The sequence below is a fragment of the Anomalospiza imberbis genome, chromosome 4, assembly GCF_031753505.1.
Source record: "Anomalospiza imberbis isolate Cuckoo-Finch-1a 21T00152 chromosome 4, ASM3175350v1, whole genome shotgun sequence".
NCBI lineage: Eukaryota > Metazoa > Chordata > Aves > Passeriformes > Viduidae > Anomalospiza > Anomalospiza imberbis.
In genome coordinates this window covers 68,202,174-68,229,925 of record NC_089684.1, presented here as the reverse complement: position 1 = coordinate 68,229,925, position 27,752 = coordinate 68,202,174, and the positions used below count along the sequence as shown (strand labels likewise).

Sequence of the window (27,752 nt, the reverse complement as noted above, 5' to 3'; positions counted from 1 at the left end):
CAGCTTTTCACTCTCCACTGCCATCATTCTTATTTAATGCTCTTTTCATTAAGGATAATAGAAACGCTCTATCTGAATTCTGTTCTCCTTGTGCTATTGGATCTTCCCATTAGACTTACACGGTAAGGATTTTTCTTTTTGAAGGAACACATGAATAATAATAATCATATCTTGCTTTTTCAGTTCTGACTTATGTTTTTGGCTCTTTAGACAAGAAAACAGCAGAAATATCCTTATAAAACTTTAGCCATACAATTTTGCTCCCATGTCAAATTTGTATAAAGACTTCACTGTCTATTTTCTGTCTTCTTCCTTTCTTTCCTCTGGGGGATGTAATCAATATGAATCCATATAATCTCAGAAAGATTAGTTTAACTGTCTTGTTCTTCTCAGTAGTAAAGGTTGGTACAGATTATTTATTTGTCTGTGACAGCATTTTGGAGTTAAGAGCAAGCAAAACACAAAAACTATTCAGTTAAATGCTCATCACCTTCTTCTAAGCTGATTGTATGCCAACCTGAAATAAGAACTGCCCCCAAAAAACCTTTTCAGGCAGAAGAATCAGGTCTTGAAAAACTGCTGGAAAGGACCAAGACAACATCCTTATAAACTTTGACAACTCCATAGTATGGAGAAAGAAATGCAGGCAGGACTGAGTCATGGCATTGTGTTCTTTGGCTCCAAAGAGGAAAAGTGCTGTGTAATCAATTCATTTAGTGCGCAGGTTGGGGGAAAAGTATCAAGTGCTTGTTTGCAATACTAATATGACAAATTAGGTCATTTGCAGCATTTTTGCAGAATTCTCAGGCTCAGCAGAGAGCCTGAGTATGCGCTCACCTTTGGTAAATTTACTGACATGCAGCTAAAGAGTTAAGCACACGCTTGAGGCTTGGGATAAACAGAGTTATAGAATCAGCACAGGACTGCCCATCCTACTCCCAGCACTGCTGAACCAGGAGGGATCACACTTTATTTGACTGCTGTCATTTTCTGCTTGCAGAGTTCACAGCACAGCACTCACTCCACAGCACATGTGGTCACATGTCCTGAGGCTCTCCATAAATTTTTGTCTAGTTGCGAATTTCCATTCAACTCGTCTTCTTTTCAACTTTTGGGGGCATTTTCTAACATTCTTAGTACTATCAAAATCTCATCCCACCCCACTAACATTAATTCAAGGCTTCATAAATGTATTAAAGGGATTTTATGATGATCGGATACTTACAGAACTTTGAATTGGATGTGCCTTTCATACCCTTTTATTTTCACATCATTTTTTTCCAGTGAGCTGTGGCTACCAGTCAGATGAAGGTTAGTGCCTAACCTTCATCTAAATGATGTAGTCCCTGGATCAAATATTCAGTCTCAGCAGGAGGCACTTCATTAAACTGATTGGTTCTCTTCCCCTTCATCAAACCATGATTGATCCCACTGTAGACCTGGCTTTATGTGCCCAAGAATGGAAAAAATTACATATTTTGTGAGGACTGGTGTGATTCAGATGCTCAGAAAGGAAATTCTGATTGAAATCCACACTCTCAGACTTTCTGTCTAATGTTTGTTCAGACCAGGGGCTCTCTACTACGTAATTTGATGACAACACAAAATCCAAGGGGTGAGACCCAGCACCCTGAGTACTTCATTAAAGGGCTAAAGTCACAGATTATTTTTTGCTCACTTAACTCTGATGCTAAAACCTGAATTCTTTGCTGGCTCTTTTTTAGGAAAAATGGTGAGTCTTACACCATAAAATCAGGTAATCTGGTGGGCAGGGCAGAACAGCTTGAATTTATTCACACTAATCCAGAAATCAATCTCAGGCCTGGTAATGAGGAATCGTGCAAACCTTGGGTGACAGTCCTGCCTTTATTTTAATAACTGTGAGTCCTCATCAGCTCAGTCCTCTCCTCCATCTGATCCTGAGCAGAAACTGCAGAGCTGGTCACAGAATCTAAGCTTGAGTGTAAATTAAGTGAACGGAGGTGACAGAGTCTGAATGCCTGATATGGGCTGACATGGAATTTGTCCATAAAATTAAAGCCTGATTGCAAATTTTATTTTTAAATACATTTTTATTGCTATTTTTTTTTCAGTCCCTAACTGTGATCACAGTGGCTGGTTTCAACTCAATTTTCAGTAACAGTGAGTGTCTCAGAAGTCAACAAAACCAAAGAAACCCAGTAAAGGGAAGGCTTAAGATCAAATACTGGTAAGTTTACACCCAAAGATAATTTGATGAACTAGTGAATCAAGGAAAAGACAGAAATCCACAGTAAAGCAGGTTTTTGAGGCTCACAGGACTACTGAGTTATTGTGATGCCTCAGTTAGAGGTCTCTAATCAGTTTGCTTTCTAATTGGATTGCTCACAGCACAACTAATTAAGGAAGAAAGGGCAGGAGCTGAAGCCCAAATCACACTTTAGGTACAGGGATCTCCTCCCTATACATTAAGGTCTCAACTTCTGCTCCTTTTCTAAAGACATCAGCCAGTGCTGCTGTTAATACATAGAGGAAAATTAATGAACATCATCCCAGTAGTGATTCTCTTTTACTGAAGATATTGTGTGCATTAAAATCACTTTAAATCTTTAGTGTCCTTTAGTTTTCAATCAGAAGTTCACAGGAGCTAATGGAAAATACAGAAAAAAATTTAAATCTTTCTCTCTGAAATATCTTCTACTTTCAATTATTTTTTATTCCAAACTGTGACTGAAAAAATTATTTCCCCTGGAAACAAATTTTTAAAAATCCATTTCAGGATTTTTTTTATTTCAAGTAAAAAATTTTCCTCTCAGATGCTTGTTTTGAAGAATACTGTTGGAGATTTTGGGGTTTTCTGTTTAGTTTGGTTTGGCTTGGGGTTTAGGGTTTTTTTTTTTTTTTTTTTTTTTTTGGGTGGGTTTATATTTTTTCTGTGATTTTAATTTGTTTGGGGTTTGTTTGTTTGTTCAGGGTTTATTTGTCAACAAAATCAAGGCAGGAGATTTTTTTGGACTGCTATATATTTTGCTAGCAGTGTACATTCCATCAGAAACCAAATCCCATGCCAAGTTCCCAGTCAGATCTCAGAGAAATCTTTCTGTGTGAGCTGGAGCCATGCTAGCAATATATAAAAGGAGGCAGTGATGTTACACAGTTGGGCAAAGCTTTGTCACAGGGAAAATGAGCCTGTAGGACATGGTTTTCTGTCTGGGTGGCGTCTGGAGTGTGTCTCTGACTGGGATGAGCACTCAGGAGAGCTCAGAGCAGAGAAGGTCTCACACAGTTTGTCCCCATGGCTGTGTCCTGCAAAGCCCTGTCACATTTATTCTGCACCACTTCTTCCCATCAAAGACATTAAATAATTCCTCATTTTTAGTGAAAAGGCTAATAGCTGTTTCATCATAGCCATGTTTGAATGGAGTTGCCAGAGAATGTCACCAAAATGTGAATTCTGAAATTCCCATTTCAGAAGTCTAATATGTTATGGATAATGAAAGCTCTTGGACAATATAAGTTGTATATATACAATATAATTCATCCTGTTAATTGAAAAATAGTTTTCATAGTGACATGCAGATGAAGGCATGGGTAAAAGGCTGCTGAAAATAATATAAGTGTAAGGGGACAAAATTAAAAGTGTTTTTGCTTGAAATTTGATCCCTTGTTTGGTTTCTTTTGTTCAGTGATACAAAAATCAGCAGGAGAGCATTCAACACTTTAGAAATAGAAGCTTTCACAGTTTTCTTCCGAAAACTCTGCAGTTTGCTTCAAAATGCATAGTATATTTAAAACCTCAGGCTAGCCAAAGTATAAAACACTCACTCTGAATTTCAATCTGATCACTGCCCTATGAGACATATTCCTTTTTAGAAAAAATTCCAGTATTGGTTTAGAAATATTACGACAGGACCAGGAAAATTGCTTTGTCCGCTGTGATTTCCACTACACCAAAACTCTGCATAGGCTGCCCAGTGTGGGGGATCTACCCAGCAAGGTGTGTGTGTCCAGCAATGGGAAAATAAATATTTAATATCAGGCAATTATCATAACAGAAATTCTTAATTTTGCTACATGTGAGAAGACTAGTGTTATGGGTACATTTAAAAGTAATTTTGAAGCACCTGAAAAGAGTAAAATAATCAAGGTCCCAGTTTTCCTTTTTTCAGGCACTTCCTTACAGGATATTCAGCAATATACAGCTCCCAGCACACACTCTGCTGGAACGTCAGGCTGCTAAAGCTGTATGCTCTTGTTTTTTTCCCCAGTTTGTATTTAAACCACTGAGGAATTCTCTATCATACAGAAAGAGGGGAAAAAAAACACTCTGGCTGTAGTAACAGGAATTTAGAATACCTGTAAAAACCTTTCACAAACTGTGCTGCTGCTTTTTCCTAGGGATGCTGCCCCAGATTCAGTTATCCCTGTGCTCCCCTGGAGCAGTTTGGGATCTGCCCTGGTTTTGTGAGAGCTGATGTGTCTCTGCAGGAAGGCAGCACCTTTCAGGGCATGACACCTCATGTGCTCAGGGCCTGGTGGGAGCAGCAGCTGCAGATTTCCCCTGCAGACCCCTCACCCTGCAAAGCCAGCAGGAAAATCCTCAGGCTCAGCAGCTCCTGCAGTCCTGAAATCTGCCCATCCCTTCCCAGCTTCCAGGGGACAGCATGCCCAGTCACTATGGGAGGGTCTCCACAAGCCTCTGGGTGCTCCAGCCAGGGCCACAGGGCTGTAAGAAGCTGCCTGACCTCTTTAACACATCTCTTGGTACAGAAGATGTTATCAAGTACAGCACATTCCATGAGTATGGTGAGCATCTCCTTAAAATCAAGTTGTTTCTCATTCTGATTACTTCTTTTTTTTAAACCATTTCCAGAACTTCCTTCCTCCACCTATTAGAAGCCCTTTCCTACAGACCAGATTGTATCTGTGGACAGTCCTACCAGTGTGTGTGAACATTCTCCACCTGGAGGAAAAAAGGCCAATGTTGCTGGCATTCACAGCAAACAGTTCTAGGACACTGTTTGAAAGGACAGTTTGAGTAAAGTTGTTTGGTCATAAAACCACATCTTTTGGCTGAATTTATTCCTAATGGATAAACATGTAAGAAAATCACCGACTCAAAAATCAGTGAGCTCAGAGTGATAAAATCCATGTCAGACATTCTATTGTATAAAGACACACAAGAAAGACCACGTACATATACCAGACTAAAATGACACACATAAATGAGACCAAAACTCCATATATACGTGATTCTGTGCAATTAGTGACAAAGAGGGTGGCAGAACAGAATGTCTGATTTTTAACTGCGGGTTGAATGAACCTGCAAGACACCTCAGGGATTTAAAAGCAGTGTGTGATCAGCAAAACACTCAGAAATATTGGTACAAATCAGTGTCAACATCATGGGTAGTGCATTACAAAGGGAAGAACCATTACAAAGACATCAGGTAAATAAGGTACCTGTAGCTGCAAGCGCTACTCAGCCTTCTGGGACTGAAATCCCCTGACTAAACGTGCACAGTATCATTTTTAGGGCCATATCAGCAGCAGGATTATGGCAGTGACAGTGACAGGCTTAGGGAGATTAGAAAGATACAGCAGACGGAAAACTAGGTGCCTTGCTGACCCCTTCAGGTAATAGGTTGAAACCTTGGAATGGAATTTAGCTAAAACTGTTCTGTTAATGCTGTTGTAGGAACCATAAATATGCTGAAAGCAATTCACAAGTTCCCAGTTTCCAAGCTCAGAACAGAGTATGTGTTAAAGAAACCCAGCTCCTTCTCTTCCTAAAAGCCAGAATGTCTTGCAAAAACAAGCCACAAGCACATATTTGACAATATAATTTCATGGGATCCCAGCAATTCTGAGTCTAGAATCTCAGCAAATTTTTCTGGAGTCTATTTTTTTTATCCCATACTGAGAAAAATGTCTAATTTGTATTCCAAGCTGCTGTTTTATTGTTATTTAAACTGCAAATCTGAAAATATTAAACCTGCCCCTATAAAATCTGTTCCCATCCTTACTCATCAGCAGACCCACTTTTCACAAACACATGTCAGCCTTCAATGATAAATTCTCAAGATAACTTTTCAGAGAGGTTCTCTTTGGATCTATGAGCAAAAGCTTCACTGACACGCTCCTCCAGCATTTATGGAACAGCTCCAGGGCACACCGAGGCCTTTATGCAGCATTGCCTCCTGTAGTGGTAGACCTGAAGGAAAGAGCACTTCCATATCTGGATTTTTATACATCTAAGGACTAGCTTAGCATTTCAGTTGTATCTAAAAAAAAATAGTTTCAGTTCATACAGAGAGATTTTCCCACCACAATCCACAGGTCTGTCTGCAAATTAGCATTTTTCAAGTAGTAAATGGTAGCTAGTGCATCGTTGCAGTTATGGGGATCGTGTGTATGGTTGTGATCAGGGCAGGACAACCAATGGTTTCTTTTCCTACACCTGTTCCAGGATCACTGGTTCTGTCAGAACAGAAGACAGGTCTGTGTCTTACTTTGTGGGGTTTATTTAAGTTGTATTTTTCCTTGCATGGATTTTTTTTCTCCAAGGGCAAAGGGACACTGCTTAGACTTTCTTCTTTTACAGCTTGTAAAAATCAAAATAAATAAATCATAAGCTTCTTTCATCTTTAATTTCTGTTCTTTGGCCATTTACAGTTCTTGGTGACATGATGGATGTGATCACTGTTGGAAAATGGCAAGGAAAACTTATGCTTCTGTTTAGCTGCTTGGATATCTCATTAAACTCAAGAGAATTGTGACAAAATACTGATTTCTTGACAAGGAAACTTTTTTATGAGCTAGTCTTGTTGAAACTCTCATTTATAAAATATCCATAAATCTGAGTAAAGCCAGGAGGAGTTTCTCCTGAGGTGTCTCTGACTGAAAACTGCACTGTCAGGACACCCAGATTTGCATCTCTTACATCTCTGATCTCTCACGTGTGCCCTGATCATGACATAGATAAAAGAGTCTTCTGTTGGAACCCCGGAACCTTTGATTTGAACCTTTGATGGGGAAAGATAGAGAGGGAGCCATTCATAAATGTCACATGTCAAGAAGTCCTTCTCTCATTTCTATGCAAAGTAAAAAAAAAAAAAAAAAAAAAAATCCAAACCCCAAATTGTTTGAGCTTCCTTACAGTGTTGGAAAACAATTATGAGTCACCTTGACCTTGACTCAATAAGCAGGGAGCCCTCAGAGACAATCTCTTAATCTCTTCAGCCAGTCCTACCCACATATTGACAGGGCTGCAAAAACTTTATTTAAGTTTGTCTTGTGAATTCAGAGCTACTCGAGTTAATACATTTTATTCTAGCAAGATATGCTCTGCCTGTAGATAATTCTAGATGTACAAGCATATGAAGAAAAAAAAGAAAGCAATCATGGTTCCCCCCACTTCCAACTTTGTAAACACTAGAGTTTATAAGAAAAAAAAAAAAAAAGAAAATATTTTACCATGAAGAATAAATATCCATGTGGCAATTTGCAGTCAATGCCTAATGCTCAAAAACCAACAGAAGGAAAGATTGTTTGAGAAAAGTAATTTTCCAAGTTCACCAATGTGAATAAGAAAGTTACTACTGCTTTCAATCAGGGTGAATATGAACCTGTCAAAATAACAAAGCTTTTCAGCAGTGGCAAATAAGGAAGGCAGAACAATAAAATGGCTAAAGCTTGATAGCCTTCACCTGCTTTTTTTTTTTTTTTCCTGAGAAAGTGAACGGAATGGAAAAAATGCAAATGCAATGCAGTTCTGCTGTGGGCTAGGAGTGATGGAGGCATTAAAATAAGAGCTTTCTTAGCAGTCTGGCTGCACCAGAACTTGTGCCTTGATGTCTGTGACCCCTCCTGGTCTGATATATGTCACAGAGGCTACAGGCAAACTGGTTATGACACAGCAGATTTGGAATGTGAGATGTTCACATTACAGCAGTAGAAGTGAAGATGGAAATGCCATGGGGTGCTTTAATGCAGCTTAAACCAGCTCTGTAAAAATGCAGGGGTCAACAAGGAGCCTTGTCATGCACTGTTCTGTGCAACACAAGGTGCTGCTGCTCAGCTCAGAAACCTGCTAGGAGCACACAGATCTGCCCGTGCTCCTTCCTGGCTTGTGTTTGCATGTTATGTATTTCCTTGGCTTGGAAGTAAACTGTGCAAGACATAAATCTCACCATGAAAATGAAAAAAAGCAGCTATTTTCAAACTTTCTTCAGCTGTCCCGGCAGCTTGTAAAAGAGATCAGACATGCAGCTTGCTGATGGTGTTGCGTTCTGATGGCACAGAGCTAGCAGGGTCAGTCCTGCTTTCTGCAACATGAACATTTAAATCTGTATTCTTTTTTCCCATTTTTGTCAGAGCACTGTTCCACATAATTCTCAGTATGAACAGACATGTGCATTGCAGGTGTTTCTGTTCATGCAGTTGTGTGTGTTTGTGCCTGTTGCATCAAGGTTTTTTATTTGGTTGGTTTTTTGGTTTTTTTGCCTATAGGAACAGAAATCCCTACTTATTTGGGAAAATAAAGAAGCCAAGGTGCACAGTCCTGCCTTCTGGTTTGATTACATGCTGCATAAAGTGGGAAGTTATTAAATAAGAAAATTTTTACATAAGAAATAAGAATTGTATTTCTATTAAATAAGAAAACAACATCTCTGTTCTGGTTGTCTGATCCTGTGAGGGCTCCAGAGCTAAACTCTGCTCTGTGTCACCTCCTTCATCCCCACCAGCAGTGACCACTCTGCTCGGGATTTCAGCTCAACAGAGTTGACTCCTCTGTAGCTCTGCTCCCCCCTCAATCTATTTGGTGGCCTCATGGTAAACATTATTCAACAAAATGGACAATGAAAGTTTGTATCTCCTCAAGGCAAGAGGAAAATTAAACAATGATGTAAAATAAAAGATTGATTACATTATCCTGAGTTTTTCAAGGCACAAGACCATGGCTTTCATCATTGAAAGGTTGTATGGGAAACCTTCAGGTGGGATGTCCTAAAGCATCTCTAATGTACTAGAAACTTTGCATTTACATGCAATTCTCTGAATCTTCTGTTTGTACCATACCAAAGCATTCAGAATTAAGGTGAAAACATGTACACAATTTGCATCAGTGTAAGTTGTCTGAACAAGGACAAACTTCTTTCTTTTTTGAAATTGACATTTGAAAGCTGATATTTTGGCATTGCCACCAACTCCAGCAACAATTTAACTTAAATTGGCAAATTAACACAAAGTTGAAGAGACTAAATAATCTTAAAACGAAACACTTTAAGTAACAAAGATGACTTTGGTGACTCCAAATATTCCCAGTAATGTTATTTTCACTTGTTGCACTACCCATTTCCTCCTTCCTACTCCCAGCATTTATTCCAGTTATAGCCAGATCTTGTCCACATCTCTTCTTATTGATGGTCATTTTTCAGCATGGTGAAGGAGTGAGAAGCAACTTTTTCATCCAAGTCTAGAATGAATTATGACCATTGTTATGTCTGGAAATTAGGGAGCTTTTCGAGACTTCAGATTTCAGAGACTGCCTGTAAGAAAACCTATGAGAAACAAAAGCATATAAATTTGAAGTTTTCAGGAAAATTAATTAGCATGGTTCCATAAATTATGCTAATGTTTGGGCTTTAGCTTTTTACAGCTATTGTCTTTTATTGCTTTTTTAGATAAATGGTCAGTAGATAATTATCTTTATTTGTTAAAAAAAGCTCTTTTGTGCTCGAGAAATTGTTCTACCCTAGGATGAATGGGCAATTCAGAATCCCATTAATATACTCACTCTTGTAAAGTGTCAGACTAGGTTAAGGAGGGTATCGGGGCGGGGGGTGGGGAGAGTCAGAAGTTTTTTGAGTGAGAGAAACTCAATAAAATTTCAACCTACAGAAGTATGCCACAAAAATATGACTGATTTGCAATCTGATCCCAGAGCAAAGCACAGAATTGCAGTTCCCTGAATTGAAAATACAAGCTGCTTCTATTTTACTGGGCATTTATGAGGTAGAAGGAACCATCAAGGATGCTACAAAATAAAGTCTGGAACATTTAAGTCATATAAGCCACAGACACAACTGCAAGAAAGTGCCTTCTATGATGTTTTGGAAGACTTATTTTATCTTTTTCATAACATACTGAAATTGTAGTTTGTCCCTTCCTTGCACCTTTGGATATGATGCTGCATTTTATATTTCCATGGCTGAGACTCAAAAAAAAAAAGAAAAAGCAAACAAATCTCTTAAGAAAATAATATCATGTCATTACTGTTAAACACCTTTCAAGTTTTTCTATGTACTTTATTAAACAGAAGCTTTTGCAAAATTATTACAGAATCCTACTTCTTACTGGTACATTACCTTTGTGCAAATTTCATGTAAATTTCTACTCAAAAACTTAATTCTCATATTTCCTGATACCAGCTCACCTCTTTCAGTAAAGAGAAAAAGGAAGTGAGATTAACATTTTTATCTTTGATTACTATCACTAACAAATAATAGACCCAGATCAGGCACATAGTTAGAGGCAAATTTTGCCCTAGAGAATTTGCCATCTGTTCAGGCAAGTCTGACAAAACATAGGAGGAACGGGGTACTGATCTCCTGGTTTTGTTAGAAAAAAACATAAAGGGGTAAAAGATGCTCCCAAAGGAAATGAAGGTCAAAGAAAGAAACGTATTTCCTAAACTGTCTTCCAGAACCAAAATATAAAATATTCTTTATACCTGTCTTGATATGTGGGATGATGATAAAGGGAATATTTATGTTGATGATGATGGTAATGCTGATGGTAACAATTAGTTTTAAAAATACAAGTACAAATTTTGTCTTGTGGGGTTAAAGGTAGAATGTATGAAGAGGAGGACACTTTGGAACAGATTTTATCTAAAGATATAAGTCAATCTCAGCTAGGGGGGCGCGAGCTGACTAAATTTCAAATTGTGACAGAATTAACAGCAATGACCATCAGATTTTCAAAAATCTGGGACACTGACTATTGATCAGCAAGCACATACTGCTCCTTACAAACTGGAAGAAAAAGGAATTCACCAAATATAGACCAATTAAGCTGACCTCAATAATATGTCAGAGCTATAGAACACATTTTCAAGTGAAAAATTAGTGAAAGACATGAAGTTAAAAGGATTATGGGATAAAATGGAACTTGAATTTACCAAGTTTAGACCAAGCCAAACTAACTCAGTCTGTTTTTATTCTTGTAACAGAAGTTATATTCTGCAGACAGGCAGCGCTCCGGCTCTCATCTCTTTGGACTTGAGGAAAGCATTTCATGTAATGAGCCACATGGAGAATTTTCACCAAAGCAGAGTGAGATGGAATTGATAAAGAGTTGGCAGGTCCAAAAGATCCCCTTAGAAGGCATATGGGAATGAGCTGTATGACAGCAAGACCTTCCTGCCTGGACGCACTCTTCAGATGCACTTTTTCAGGATCAGCACTGGGACCAATTTTCCTTGGTATTTTCATCTGTGACCCTGACAGAAAAAAAAAAAAAAAAAAAAAAAAAAAAAAAAAAAAAAGTAGGAAAGTGATCATTTGGTTTGGTAGTAAGTAAGGATGTGCTGTCAATAAACTGATGAGAAAAATGTCAGACAGGAAGAAACAGACCTGCTCCACTACTGGGATAATAGAAATGAAGAAAGTGTAGTCAGGAAAGTGCCAAGAAATGTACACCTACTGAGAAAAATTATTGCTAGATCCTGAGAGGTTATTAATGGGACATGATAGAAGATGAGAAGAACAGGAAGCTATAAAAACATTGATATAATCCTACTTTTTTTTTTTTTTTTTTTTTTTTTTTTTTTTTTTTTTTACTGTTGAGATAAGGAATTGCTCATTCTGCTATATGTGACTCTGGTGAAAGTGCCAATAAGCACAACACACAGTTCTGGTCAGGTCATTTGTGAAAAAAGAGGCAGCATAGCAGCAACAGAAGCAAGAGGGTAATTGGGAAGAGAAGATTTACTGTACCACAGGGATTTGGAGAAATATTAGGTACACCACTGTTTTACCAAAATGAAGATAAAGGAAGACAGGACTGCCCCTTGAAAGTGATCTTGCAAAAGTGATCTTCCCTTAAGGGAGGACAGATAGGAGGTGACACATGAGAAAAAGTTGAAGCAAACCGTAGAATCATAGAATGTTAAGAGCTTGGAATGGACCTTAAGGATCATCCAGTCCCAGTTTCCCCTCCCACAGGAAGGGACACCTTCCACTTGAGCAGGTTGCTCAAGGCTTTATCCAACTTTGCTTTGACTGGGGCATCCACCACTTCCCTGGATGACCTGTTCCAGTGTGTCACCACCCTCAGAGAAAAAATTTTCCTCCTAATATCTAACCTAAATTTTCCCTCTTCCAATTTGTACCCATTGCTCTTTGTTTCATGACCTAAACGACCCGAAGAAATCTAGACTGGAGATCAGAAGAACACTTCCAAGGATGTGAAGTCAAATTATGAGGTGGTTTCTCAGAAGCAGTGGAAGGATTTTCACTCTGTCTGTGAAGGAAGGACAGGGAATCTCTATCCCTTTGAAAGACAATGGAATAAGGCATGTACCTACCCCGTGCCTGGGATAGGACACCTGGCACACCAGCAGGGCTGGCCCAGGCATGGACTGGGAAAGAAGGGAGCTGCTGTCAGTGCAGGACAAGATCCCCAGCCATTCCGTGTGCACCAGGGGAGATGTCAGCCTCTACTCCTGTGGTACAAAAAGGGGCTGGGGAGAGAAAGTTGAAAAATTCAAACATAGCCTTGAGAAACCCTGAGCCATCTCTGCTGGCACTCAACAGAGTGAATGTTTACAGCTCCTGCCCTGTCCTCTGGTTGTGATTCCAACATCCCTGCAGGAGGGACCACTCAGAGTCCTGTTCATCCAGCCAGGGACTTCCCAGAGCTTACAACTATCTAAACCATGACTTCTTGCACTAAACTCTTGCTCATTTGTCTGGATTGGGCACATTTCACTCCAAGTGGATCCAGTGAAGAGCAGGCCAAGCCAGGCTTAAAACTTTGGTGATTGCTTCTGAAAACACAGGCACTGATTTCCTGAATAAGACCTTAAATGGGAACAGGCTGTTTAAATTTAATCCTTTCATAGGAAAAAAGCTTACTTCTATCAAGAATTTTTTTTCTCAGCACTATTTTACTGGATTTTTAAAAACCAATCACAAGAAAACAGCAATGCCCCAAAATAAAGAGCTCTGTGAAAATGGCTGTGCCAAATGCTTCTCTGACACATTTAACACCTCTCTAATAATGTTTTTTATAATTGTTTCAGAATGAAAATGTACACCATAACAACCTGAAAATGGCTCATGCATATTCATACCTTCCATGCGTTAACTGCTGGGGAATGTTCTCAGATTGCTTCACTTTATAAATTGTTACTTATTTACCATGCCAGTTGGCGACTCTGGGGTGGCATATGTGAAACAAATTTGCAGTTTCTATTACATCTAGTTGCAATTTTCCAATGAAATGACTTTTAAATTAAGAGCAAAAAAAACAACAACAAAAAAAAATAGGAATCACCCCGACCCATTAATTTGGAAGGCAATGCTTTGTAGAACAGTATTTGTTCAGATGATCTGACAAAACACGGACAGGGTTTTATGAGGAGCATTTTCCAAATATGCAGGAAGATCACAGGGGTGATTTCTGGGTGCTCCAGAACAGCTCCCCCATGGGAGTAGATCCCACATGGCTCTGATCTGACAAAATCCCTGAAACTGAGCATGGGAATTCCACCACTTCTCCAAGGATACCTCCTGGCTCCATAGCAGTAACGTCCTGGCAATTGTCTCTTGCTTTACTCTCAAACCTCCCAAAATCTGAGCTACTAGGTCAGCAACCAAAACCTTGCAGCTCTGGCTGCAAACACAATATGCAAAACTGATAATGATAGCTACATCTCATTAGAGAAAATAAAGTCTTTCTGGAAAGCCCACAGTAATTCCCTACTTCTAAAAGCAGTTCTGGTTGGGATAACCATTCTTCTTTTTCATGCATGAATAAAAATATTTCCCTTCAGATTTACCATATTTATTTTGTCCTGAAATAATTAAAAATCATTAAAATTTCCCCAAAGCGGACTCTGGATTTAAAACACGATCATAACACAAGCTGCTGCAAATGTTTTAAGAGTCTGAAAATCTGAAATCTGAAATATGAGTCAGATTCTTTGATTCCCACTTTGGCCAGGTGGTATAGAACTGATTTCATAGCTGGAAAGGCAAATTCTTTGAGGATCCAAACCCCTTTGAAAACAATGGGAAAACTACCACATTTCAAACACGACCCTCTATTAGCAGAGCTGATATATATATACGTGTTTTATATACGTGTACACAGACACAGATCAAGAGAAAAATTGTGCACAGAATTTAATGGGGTTGACTATGGAGTAGGTGGTGTTTAAAGTGTCTCCTGTGCAGTCTCTAAATGTTCTGTGTCTCTTGCTGTGCAGAATATTCAGCACATAAAAATAAACTTTCTTCCCTTTTTTGTTCAGATGTTTGCAGGTCACCTTTCCACTTGCTGGGAGAACTGAAACTTTCTTTTTTTTCTCCAGTCATGTTCCATCTATCACACTGTACATCGAGAGAGGAGGGAGCAGATGTGTCAGACACAGAAAATGAGAGACAGAACAAAGAGAAATAGGCCCCTGAAGGAAAGAAAAAGAGACGTTCCGAAAGCAGAAACAAGAAGTGAGAGAGATAAGGGACACTAAAATAGACATAAATCAACAGAAAATCAAGTCCCTTGAAACAGAAGATAAAAAATCCCCCTAAAGACAGAAAGGCAGCAGGGGACATCTGTCCATCAGAAGGATACACATATCTCCAAGAATTTTAATATCATTCCAGCCACAAGATGAAAATTCATCTATATCATTAATGAACATCTCACTAATCAGCCATTTCAAGTGCAATGCTTAACACAGATTACAGGATGAACAGACTCTCCTCCAGCTCATCAGCCCTATGGTTCTATGCCCACCTGGGAAAAGAGAAAGAAATAATCAATACGAGATGCATAAAAACCTAGTAAAGGGTTGATTGGAAGAACAGGTTTTGGTTGCTAGATAATATTTGATTTACTGTCTAAAAACCATTTTAGCACAGCCCTTCAGATATTCTACAGTCTGCTGTAATTTCATCTACGATAGACTGCAAGGTTTCCCATAAAATGACAAGGAGCAATTGAATGAATCCAAACTCAGCTGCATAGGTCATCTAAGGCTGCTGTAAGAGAAAAGAGCAAAGGGATGATGACAATGCACTAAAAAAAATGCCTCTTTTATTCAGCCAGATATCCAAGATCATCTGTTGTTTAACCACCTGAAGAGCTGAAGCTCGAAAGTGGAGTAAGCTTTGGGAGACTGCTGTTCCTTTCTTCAGAACCCATTCCAGCTGAAGACTGCCACCAAAGTTTGACAGGTCCCTGAGATAGGTAAATGTGCTCCTCCCTCTCCTTTTACCTTGTTTTTTCATCCAGCCTTAACTTTCTCATGGTTATTTTGGGGTTGATTCTTTTGCATTCACCCACACCTTTTGATTAGCTAGCTATTCCCAAAACAGACGTGGAGGAGGGCAAAGGGAAATGACCTGGGTATCTTTAATTTTAGGTCGTATCTGAAGTCAGCTTGTTAAATGGCAGATGACAGAAGACACCTGAAGGATAAAGACGTGTCATTAGGCAGTGCTGAGAAACAGCTGTGATTAAAAAAAGCAAACAGATATTTAAAAACAGAATTAGAACTGGACCTTCATCTTATCACATGTTTGTTATTTTTAACACAAGCTTCCTTGTTTGGAAGGTATCTTCTTGTTGTGCATGTTACATTACAAAATATATTCTTGGCAGAGGTTGGGACTTGGAGACAGAAGTTACAGAATTGTTGAAATGATTGAAAGAATGGCTCAAGCAATGGTTGGCAGCATTGACAGGCAGCTCTAAGCAAATGTGTTTTTACCAAATGTCAGTTATCAGCACGTTATAAACCATGATGAAATAATTGAATGAAATTATGAAAGAATTAATCGTGACATTTAAGCCATTTATTTATTTATTTATTTATCAGTACTGGAAAATTCCTGAATGTCCTTGAAAGAATAGAAACTTGGACTTTATATTCTCTCAGATGTTACATGCCAGGCTTTGGCAGAGGAAGGAGGGGGGAGAATAAAGGTCACTTTCAATCTGCTTCTTATTCATAACATTCAGCTTGAAGACCTGGCCAACCTGGCTAAGAAGGGTTGTTAAATGGATTGGCCTAGGGCAAGAAAATGCAAGTAAGTGTACTCTAAAAGTTTTGGGAACTTGGATCAGGGATTATTCCATCTGTTTAATGGCAGGACAGACACAATGTGGTTGATGAACGATGGAAGTGCTTTTTATCACTGTGGTGTTAATGACATAATGAAGGTCTTTTAAGAGTGCAAATGTGGTATTCTATAAATCTGCTCCTATACATTTTGCTTCATTTATCAATTATTAAGGCGATTTTCACCTTCTGTTCTAGAAATTGCTGTAGAGTTACTGCATTGATTTAGGAGAGCTTTTAGCTGCTTTGATATCTATTATATTTTACCATATTGGTGAGCAGGGTTTATTTCATCACTTATTCTGTTTTAAAGGTTTCAATATTGATAAAATCTGGGCAGATAGGTATGTAATAAATTCTCTTATTTTAATAGGATTATTTCAGAGAACAAAGTGTGAGAAAAAGACTTGTACTAGAGTTATACTTGATAATCAGTTTAACCCTTTTGAGGATATAACTCCTTGCAATCTGTTTAGTAGACAAGAGTGAGAGAAGACCCATACCCCTATATCTTTCAAAAAAGATCTCTGCTTGTTCCATCTTTCAGCTGTTAAAAGCAATTTGTTGAGAATTTTAGCAATCTGGAGAATCTTAATCCTTTGCAGTTAATTCTTCCTAAAATAAAAATAAAGTACACAGAGATGGGTTATTGCCTGATCACTGAAGATTAATTTTCCTTTTTCTTGATCTTGCCTTTTAATTCCCACTTTCATTTATTTAAACTTTCATTTTCCTTTCTCATTTCAGCATTTCCTAGGCAATACTTAATAACAGATGATACACCAGTCTGAAATGTGCTATAAAGGAAAGACTATATTTGGAGGTTAAAAGAAGATATGAAAAATGGTTGTACTACTTTTTATAGCCAGATGAAAAGAAAGTGATGCAGTTGCTGACACAGTTGCCTGGTGCTATTAGGGAGACTCTTGAGTGCCTTTCAGGAGACACCTGCTCTCCAGCTGTGAAAGGGCTCAGGGGCCCTGTAGGTCCTCTGTCAGCCCTGACAGACCAGTCCTGGTGTTTTGGATAATTTAGGGCATCTCAAGTGGCACTGGGAAGAAGAGAATGTAGCCCAAAGGTGGGATTTTATTCTGAGTTAGATGCAAAACATAAATATTTACAAATTTGGCTTCATGTCCCTTCTCTCATCAGCCAATAGAGACTTGGTAAGATTCAGGAAGTCTGGAGTCCAAGGAGGTTCTCAGGTGATGAAATGTGCATTTCCACTCAGGGTATGAGGAATCTCTAAAACTTCATTAATTCTACTCTGTGAATCTCACTGGCAATAAAAGGAGCTTAGACACCCACCTTGTGATGTAGGCACTGACATTTCGGTGACTATCAGCTGAGTATCAGTCACAATTTCCCACAGATTATAGCAGGGTATAAACTATTTAAGCACCAGTGTAGATAACAATTTTAAGTTCTCATTTCTATAGAATTTGGACCAAGATAATTCCAGTGACTTTCCTGCCTCATCTGTGCTGTCCTCTCCACAAGCACAGAGATAAGAAAGCACCCAGATAAGCGTGGTGTAACACTGAGAGTGTCACCTTCTTGATTAAATGTCAATGTCACATTTTGCACCACTGATGGAATTATGGCATGTCCTACTTGGAGACCAAAGTGCATCAACTGGTTGTCCTCAGGAAGTCATCTCTTCTGTCCCTCAGGTATCACAATGTATGGTCTTGCCTCACCTATCACCCAAACAGAATATTTTGTCTTGTAGTGTATTATAAAGAGAATATTGTTCCTTGTTTCCTTCCTCTTTTTAACATTAAAATGAATAGATGAACGCAAGCCTTACTTAGTAACGAGCAGACACTGACATTTTGAACAACCCATTTTTAGAATTAAGATAAAACCTAACTGGGCATAAAGAAATATTTCAAGCTGCAAAACTTATTTAGTGTTATTTTCTCACAAAATGCCAAGGAACAAGAAAAGAAATCTAGAATATAAATGTAGTTATTTCCTTCTCTCTTATGCTCATGACATCCTTCTTTCTTCAGACTATGTTGTCTCCTCATAAAATGAAAAATGAATCTTCTCTTTATGACACTCAAACTTGATGTGATCAAAACTACAGCTTTTCTCATCCTAGAGGAATCTCACTGAACATAACAAAAAGCATGTCAGGTTACACTAGGAATAGCAAACAAGCATACAAACACTTCCCCAGGCCACTTTCTGTCACTTTATAGAAGAAAAAGTTAATTCTTTTTAAAAACACAAAAACTTGCATCATGAACTTAAATGAATACAAGTAGCTAAAAGAAAAATTGATTAAAAAGATATTTCAGATCACATACTATGGAAGCAGGCTGCAAGTGATAATACAGTCCAATGGTATCATGGAAATGGCAAAGAGAAGAAAACTGGAAATCAAGTAGGTCCACAGCCAGAAAAGGATCTAGACACACAGGAAAGGGATCTTAAGCACAACTCAGGCACTTAACCTTAAGAACATCATTCTAGATCCTGACATTCTTCAGGCACATAATAACCTCCCTGGAAATCCTCCCTAGAACCACCTGCATCTTTTTCCAGAGCTGAGTAAATCCAAATCAGACTTCTGTGTGCACTCAACTGAATTTACAGAGTCCCTTGAAATAACTGACCCAACCACTGAAAAGGTCAAAATTTTAGAGATATGGTCAGAGAGAGAGAGAGAGAGAGAGAGATCTTACATGTGATGTTTCTTTAGGTAGGGCAACCATGAGTTCAAAGGCCACGGCTCTGTCCGTTCAATTGGGATCGTGGAACGTGTGTTTCCCTGATGCCCAGGGTCAGTCAGTGCATCCCAGGGTCAGTCAGTCCATCCCAGGAGTCTGTCAGTCCATGCCAGGGTCCATCTGTCACTGCGAGGAGCAGTCCCACTGCCCTTTGTGGAGCTATTCCCTGAAGGGCTGGGGTGACAGCAGGGCCCATCAGCTCCTTCCCCACCTTCTCCTCACCAATGTCACCCTGTGAGATGCAATGACATTCCTTTGGGAGAACCTGGCCTGTCCTCCCCCTCCTGATTTCCTGCTCTGCCACCCCAGACCCAGCCAGGAGTCCCCCATGGCTGTGTCCTTCCCCTGGGATGGGAGCAGGGCTGGGCCGAGGCCGGAGAGAGCCAACGCCATGCTGGGGGCAAGGTCCAGCCGTGTCACCCCGGGCTCCGCCAGTGTCACCTCCTGGGGATCACCCAGTGTCATCCCTGGGCTCCAGCTGAGCGGGACAATGGGGCTGGAGGGGCTGGGGAGCTGCTGAAGGGCTGGGGATGGCATTGTTGAGCCAGGGACGGGCGAAATGACTTGTACTATTTTAGATGGTAAAATGAGCGTTTATTTAAAAACACTTCTCTCTTTTACAGAGAACATCATGAACATTAATTCTATTGGTCTTAAAGTAAAAACATTTCACCTGATTGGTACACTGGACTTAGGTCAGTGTGGTAGAACATATCTATAAACAATATGAACAGAAATCAAGATAATAGATTGTTTACATTCTTCTTGGACTTTTTCCCAGGCATAGCCTTGCAGAAATTTTTCTCTTTTTCTCTCTGACTGAACTGAGAATATCCACATGGGGAGACTGAGAGGACTGGTGGGGCTGAGGTGCAAGAAAGACATGGAGGGGCTGGAGCATGTCCAGAGAAAAGAACGGAGCTGAGGAAGGGTCTCGAGCACCAGGAGTGGCTGAGGGAGCTGGGGGACTCAGAGAAAACGAGGCTCAGGGGGGAACTTCTGGCTCTGCACAATTCCCTGACAGGAGGGTGCCAGGGGGTTTGGGCTCTGCTCCCAGGGAATCAGGGACTGGACAAGAGGAAATGGTCTCAAGTTGTGCCAGGCAGGTTTAGATTGGATACTAGGGAAAATTTCTTCACTGAGAAGGTGGCCAAGCATTGTAACAGGCTGCCTGGGGAAGTAGTAGAGCCACCATCCTGGTAAGTGTTCAGAAACATTTGGATGTGGCACCTGGGGACATGGTTTAGTGCTTGGTTAATAGTTGGAGTTGATGATCTTAGACATCTTTTCCAACAGTATCAATTCCATGATCCTACAGGATATTCCTGTGAGAGATGGGAGAGGAAGCTCAATAGCTTTCTCAGCCTCAGGGACACTCAACACAAACTACTTCCAGGAAGATCCTAATCAAAAAAGGCCTCTCTTGTTCAAAATTTGCCTCTGTGTTGAAAAAATTCTAATTTTGTCTGTTCAGATGAAAATCCCAAGGTGCACAGCTCTGCACAGAGCACAACAGACAAAAATCCAAGCTTATGTTCAGAAAGCACATTTAGATGAAAGACTGCTGAACAGAAGTCTGCTCCAACTTAGTTATGCACAATCATTGCTTTAAAGCAGTTTTAAAGTCATACTTTTTAGAGTTTCCAGAAGTAGCTATAGCTGTGCACATGCAAAACAAATAGAGCAGAAAAAATATGGAAGAAAGTAATCTTTACAAAAACCATTCTGTTTTTAGTCTAGTTTTCTAACTACTTAGTGGAGCAAAGGCTGAGTTCAGTTCCCAGTTCTGACATTTTCTACAATGCCCTTTTTTAATCCAAAATTTAGCAGCTGTATTTATGATTGAAAAATCCGAGTGTGGGTCAGGCACTGTAATCACACAGCTGAGCTAATAGTTTTGCTGCATGAAAAGGGTTGTGGGTAATGTATTAAAGAGTCACTATGGGTTTGGAATAAGAAGTCAAATGAGATCATTCAAATCAAATCATAGCAAAAAATCCCTTATCAACTAATTCAGAACTTTCCAGACTTCAAATATTTTTCTGCAGTTAATTCCTTATTGAGGTCTTGAAGCTTTCACATCTCAATCTCTCCTGCAAATAGAAGCCATCTGATTTTCTCATTTCAGCCCCTTTGAGACCACTGTCAGGCAATCCCATGGCACACAGGATTCAGGCCCCAAAATGGACATACCACCATGATGGAAAAATTTTCATAATACTGCCAAAAGACTGGCAGGGAGGCAAGCTGCAATACAGAGAGAAGTTCCAATGTGATTTTTGGTTGACATTTGCAATTGGGTTCATATGCTTTGGGTGAGTTTGATACAAACGGTTAGATTTTTTAGGGATTATCTGAAGTGAGCCTGGAAATCTCTTGTTCCCTGTAGCTAATTGAGATGGCGCAAGACTAATCATTGAGTTCCTGTGTCTAGAGCAATTCTGTACACATGCCACAGTAATGTGAGCCTCCATTAAATGTGTCCTGATGTGCTAATTCACCTCACTGAGTTTGGAAACCAAAAAATGGCACAAATGGGACCTACAGCCTTCAAAGTGTTCAAGTGAACCAGCAAATCTGCTGCCCAGAGATACCTCATTCTTGCCCTGTTTATCACAGGTAAACACATCCTGCAGCACAAGTAAGAGGAGGAAGACTGAAGTCAATAAATCATTTGGAAAATCTCTGAGTGGGGTATGTGACACAGCTCCCTCTTTAGCAAATGCCAACGGGTCTAACATTCATTTTGTCGAATCCCAAAATTTATGAATTGCTCTCTTAGTGAAGACACTGCTGGCAATCCCAGTATGAGGGCTGAAGGGTGAAAAAGAAGGTGGCACATGAGAAGTGCCTAAGTAATCGCTTTGCACAGTGAATGATTTAGGAAAGGTGTGTGCTCATGATTCTCAGGTGGGGTGAGAATCCTGGATTGCAGTTTCTGTGCTCCAATACAGATAAGTAGGATACCTTGGTAAGGCTCTATCTACAGAAGGATAAGAGGATTTGCTGGGACAAGCAATGGAACTTCATTTTCTTCCAAGGTTTTCCTCATAAACATTCAGCCTTTCATTATAAAGCCAGAATTTTCCTGCAAACCCTTTTCTATACTTTCTGGACTGAAAAGTCCACAAATTACTGGATGATCGGACACCTTACAATATGGATTATTATTATAAAAGACTCAGGTATAAGAGAGTGAATGTGGAAATTTTGACTCATATTACCAATAAGATACTCTGGGTAGTACAGAACATCAAGAGGTGGCTGAGATAGCCAAATGTCACTGTACAGAGAAAAGTTTTTAAGAAACTCCCTGTAGTTACTATATGGCATAAGGTGATTGTGCAGCAAACATTAACAAAAAAATACTCCAGGCTAATAAAAATAAACAAAAAAATTAGAACATGTGGTATCTTCTCAGTGAACCCAGATACCTACTGAGAGAAAGCAAGTAGAGTCATTAGAATTATTTGTTCATCATTATTACTTATAAGGAGGTTCATCAATGTTTGTCTATATATTTAGGCCCTGTGGTTTTAGTGCTTGAAAACAGCTGCAAAATTCAGCTGAGTTTTGCAACAGACCCTGGAAAAAATCAGCTCCTGGCAGTATAACTAGCTGTTTCTAAGAGAAGTTCAAAGAAGCAGTCATTAAGGAAAATGTCAGTTCTAAATTTATTTTCCCTGTTTCTTTCCTCTTTGTCATCTGCTATGAATTGGTCCCCAATGGCTTTGCCATTTTAATTTCATCTGGACTCAGATGTGATCATCTGTGAACAAGTCTTTCAGAGCACTGCCTTGGCAAGAACTTCTTCCCATTCAGGACTGGGAAAGAAAAACTGTAATTCCAGGATTTATGTGCTTTTCTATCAAGATGAGTGTTTTCTTTATAAAAAGATTTGCAGCACAGTCAGTCAAATATGATGACTTATAAATGTATAAGTAGGTTGCTGGTGTGGGAGAAACACTGGAATCCACACATATCAGAAGGATGAACCTGAGTTTAGATTGGTCTCAAGACATCTCAGTTCATGCTGTTTAATTGCATGGACTTTTATGTAATGATACCCAAACTACAGCTGGCTAATTCCTTCCATTCAGTACAACCTAAAGTCCTCCTTTAATTATTAAAGACCCTCAGAAATGCAGTTCTTAGTCCCTCTCTGTCTCTAATAAGGCCAATACATCACTTTTCTGTCTGAAAGATTTTTTGCACACCTGCAGGATGACATAAATTTTAAATCTTGCTTCATTCAGCATGATTTCCTCAGATTTGGTCTGTTTTCTAAGGACTTTATGTAGCTCAGGGCACCAGGAGAGACAGAGAATGGCTGTCAGTGCAATGACAGCAGTCAAACACTTTCTGCTCTTCCTGATCCTGCAGCTGTCTGCAAGTGGGAACTCCAAAACTTTAATCATTAACAATGGAAGGCAGAGATCACACTGCCTAATTAAATGTATTCCTCTATTTATTCAGGTCTCTGAACAAATACAGACATATATTTACATGTCTCTATATTAATATGTATTGATAAACACATTTGACTGTTGTATGGCATCTAAATTTGTGTTTATCCAAGCACTGCAGAAAACTGGCTCATCAGGGCTCATCTGTCCTGTACTGAGAAATATTTTTACAATTCCCAAGGAGCTTTGAACAATAACCTAGATCAGCAAAACCACAAAGCTCATGAGCCCCTTTGTTTTGGGATGTTGTCACCTGAAAGTTCATCCAAATGTTCTCAGTGTTTGAAATTTACCACATTCAAACTGCAGATTAGATCCAAGCATGCCTAAATTTAGATCTCTTCCATTCCTGTTTACAATTTGCATAGAAAAAGGCAACAAAATAAGACATAGAGCAATCATGACAAATAACTACATGTCTAATTATAGGTGACATTAATCTAAATTTTAGTAGTATACCTTCTGATTTTGCTGTGATTTACATAATGTCAATCATCATGCTGGCTATTGATCCATCACATCAATAAAGCACATGCTGCAGACTCATTTATTTCTTACAGGATGAAGTTCCTGAGGGACTCACATCATATGTGTTTTACCAAGTGAACAGACAAAATGAGTCACTGAACAGAACAGGACTGAGTTAAAATCCAGAAGTTTCAGGTATTTGTTTCAGGCTACTATAAAGATAGATGCTACTCACCAAGCTGAGCTTCCTCACACAACTAAAAGAGTTTAATACAGGGTTTAGAGCTTTTATCTAAATATTTTGCAGTCCTCCTAGTAAGGCTGAATATCGAAGTTGCTGTTAAAGAACAGTAACAGTTTTATGGGAACAGTCTGTTAAGATGCAAAAATGATTTGCAAATGTTGTCCTTGGCTCCTCATGCAGTTCTAAAGCAACAAGCTGAAAAGGGCTGATAATCATGAAACCGCATTAAATGTTCTATGAGATAAGTCAAATACCTTTCAGAAATTCTAATAAATTCTTTTCATAATTTATTAGCATATTCTACCCTCTGGATCTCATTTTTACCTATTAGAGAACTTGTCTAAGATCAGACAAAAGAACTTTTCTCTTCTACTGGCATGCTGAGTGGAATTCATTATTAAACACTGGGCTAGGTTAATCTGATTCAGGAAAAAAAAAATAAAGATGCAAGAGATGCTTTTATAAAGATAACTGAAACTAGATAAGAGGAAGAAAAGGCCTACCAGAAGAAAACAGAACCTTGGGAATTTTTTTTTCTCCAAAACTTTTCCTTTGAGGGCAGTGCAGAATAGGTTTATTGAACTGTCCAGTTGTCAGACTTGAACTATGTAGCATGCAATGCCCAATACATTTCTTAATTTTCCTTAAGAAAATCAAAAAGCCAAATGGAGTTCATTTCAGAAAAGACCTTTGCAGTGTAACTCTATAACTTAAGGTTAAGAACATCATTCTATATCCTGAAATTCTTCAGGCACACAATAACATCACCAGAAATCCTTCCTAGATCCACCTGTATCTCTTTCCAGAGCTGAGTAAATCCAAATCAGACTTCTGTATGAACCCAACTGGATTTATAGAATCCATTGAAATAACTGACCCAACCACAGCAAAGGTCAAAATTTTAGAGATGTGGTCAGAGAGAGATTGCATGTGATGTTTCTTTAGGTGGGGCAACCATCAGTTCAAAGTCCACGGCTCTGTCCATTGGGCTGGAATCATGGACCATGTATAGCCCTGGTGCCCAGGGTCAGTCAGTCCATCCCAGGGTCAGTCAGTCCATCCCAGGGTCAGTCAGGGCCAGGGTCAGTCAGTCCATCCCAGGGTCTGTCAGTGCCAGGGTCCATCAGTCCATCCCAGGGTCAGTCAGTCCATCCCAGGGTCAGTCAGTCCATCCCAGGGTCAGTCAGGGCCAGGGTCAGTCAGTCCATCCCAGGGTCCATCAGTGCATCCCAGGGTCAGTCAGTCCATCCCAGGGTCAGTCAGTCCATCCCAGGGTCTGTCAGTGCCAAGGTCAGTCAGTGCATCCCAGGATCCATCAGTGCATCCCAGGGTCAGTCAGTGCATCCCAGGGTCTGTCAGTCAGTGCCAGGACAACCCTTGGGGCTGGGGACAGAGGGGCTCAGGGCTCCTGGGGGAGTTCCAGGTGCCCAGAGAGGCTCTGGGGATGTGCCGGGTGCCCAGGGTTTTCTGTCACACTGTTGCAGGGATGGGGCCTCGGGAGACCCTTGGTGTCTCTTGGTGTCTTGGGTGTCTCTTGTCCTTTCATGGAGCACAGTCCAGCCAGGGGATGACCAGGGGGTGGCTTGGGCAGCCCACTTTGTCAGGAGAGCCCCGGGAACTCCTGCCCAGTGGTGTTGTACCTGGGGCGTTGTCGAGAGCTCGCTGAGAGGGGGTGGGGATGGGTCTGGGACTTGTCAGCTGGGTGATGGGGCTCTGGTGGCTGTGACATCACAGAGGATGGGTCACAGTGGGATCTGTCCCTAGGGACAACACCAGGCAGCCCCACTGCAGTTGGACTCGGGTGATTCGTGTGTGCACGTGCACGGGGAAGGCTGGGGTGGCTGGGGGACTGGACAGAGGCCCAGGGGGGTTCCTAATCCTGAGTGAGGGCTGAGCCCTTCAGAGCAGGGCAAGGTCCTGCCCTTGGGGCTGGGGACAGTGGGAGTTGGGGCTCTCTGTGCTGGCTTTTGGGCCTGTCCCTGCTTTGCCAAGAGACCCCCTGGTTCCTCCTGCAGTGGGCTGGGACTTGGTGCAGTGGTGCCCAGAACCCACTGAGCAGGGGCTAGGGTTGAAGTCTGGGGTTTGTCAGCTCTGGTGGCTGTGACATTGCAGAGAACAGGTGACAGTGGGAGCCATTCCCAGGGACAATACCAGACAACCACCCTTCAACCCCACCTCGGACTTGGGCAATTGGTGAGTACACATGCACAGGGAAGGCTGGGATGGGTGGGGAATGGGACAGATGCCCAGGGGGGTTTCTAACTCTGAGGGAGGCCCGGGCCCCTCAGGGCAGGGCAGGGCAGGACAGGGTGCCACTCTCTGGGCTGGGGGCAGAAGGGCTCAGGGCTCCCAGTGGTGCCAGAGAGGCTTTGGGGGTGTGCCAGGTGCCCCTGGCTCCATGGAATGTTCCAGCATGGCAGGGATGGGGCCTCAGGAGACTGCTGAGGTGTGTCTTGCCCTTTCATGGGGCACAGCCCAGCCAGGGATGACCATCAGGGTGGCCTGGGCAGGATGGGCCCTGTGCTGTCTCCAGCCAGGGTCTGTGGTCCCTTCAAGCCTGTTCACCCAGACCTGCTGGATAAACCTTTCTCCCATCTCCTCCAGGCCATGGCTGCAGCAGTCACGTTCTTCGTGGTTCTGCTGACCATCCTGGTCAAGCAGACACAAGACCTATGGAGCGAAACGATCACAGTCCAACAGATGCAGCAGCGTAAGAAGTTTCTGCAGCAGGAGATGATGCAGCTGCTACAGGAGATTGCGTGGATCGAGTCGCCACAAGAAGCCCCATTCCTCTCTGGGCTGCAGCTCTGTCTCTTCTGGGCTGCTGCAGTAGCCCTGCTCGTGGAGGTCTGCTGGCTGGCCTGGCAAATGAAGTTTACAACTTCTACCTGCTATGAGCAGGACACCTCTGGCAGCGAGGAGGAAGATGATGAAGAGGAGAAAACCCGCAAGGGACGACGCCACAGTGTGAGGTTGTTTTCTGTCCCCAACGTAATGTCAATGCAGGGACTGTCTGACATGTGCAGGGACGTGAAGAAGATGACGCATGACATCCTCCGTGTCTGCCGAGTGCTTTCCAAGAACACTTTCATGCCGGAGATACACCCAGCGACCGGGAAGAACAGCATGCATGAATCCTGGAGTATCTTCGAGGATCGAATCTTGTACCAGCTGCTCGTGTTCCTGAAGCCACCCTCCAGGCACTCTTTCAAGCTGGAGCTCTACGGTGGGACACATCTGCCAGAGAAGTGCTCCAACATCCGTGTGGTGCTGGAGTGCACCTGCTTGAAGAAAATGGAGAATATTCCATGTTTTGTCCACCCCTCCAAGACCAATGAGACAGGCCAGCACTCACCCCTGCTGCAGAACCTCTGCACAGGCTCCTACTTAGACGTGGAGGAAATCGCCTGCTGGGTGCAGAACTCGGTGCAGACAGCCTGGGATCATCTGCCCCAGTGGCAGGACTGGCTGCTCACGATGCTGCCCAGCTCCCACTCCTG

At 41.0% G+C, this 27,752-nt stretch overlaps 1 long non-coding RNA gene across 10 annotated transcripts; it reads right to left on the bottom strand.

The window, feature by feature from the left end:
• Positions 1-20: 20 nt before the first annotated feature.
• Positions 21-25,892, bottom strand: LOC137473202 (uncharacterized). 10 transcript variants are annotated; one of them, XR_010998643.1, is made up of 8 exons: positions 25,756-25,892; positions 17,951-18,036; positions 16,840-16,951; positions 15,555-15,725; positions 12,572-12,709; positions 9,352-9,542; positions 7,456-7,607; positions 21-202 (listed from the first exon to the last, which is right to left on the bottom strand). It is a non-coding gene; the product is annotated as an uncharacterized lncRNA (long non-coding RNA). The 10 variants fall into 10 exon arrangements; XR_010998642.1 differs by having other exon boundaries at positions 15,561-15,725; XR_010998645.1 differs by having other exon boundaries at positions 15,618-15,725.
• Positions 25,893-27,752: the final 1,860 nt, after the last annotated feature.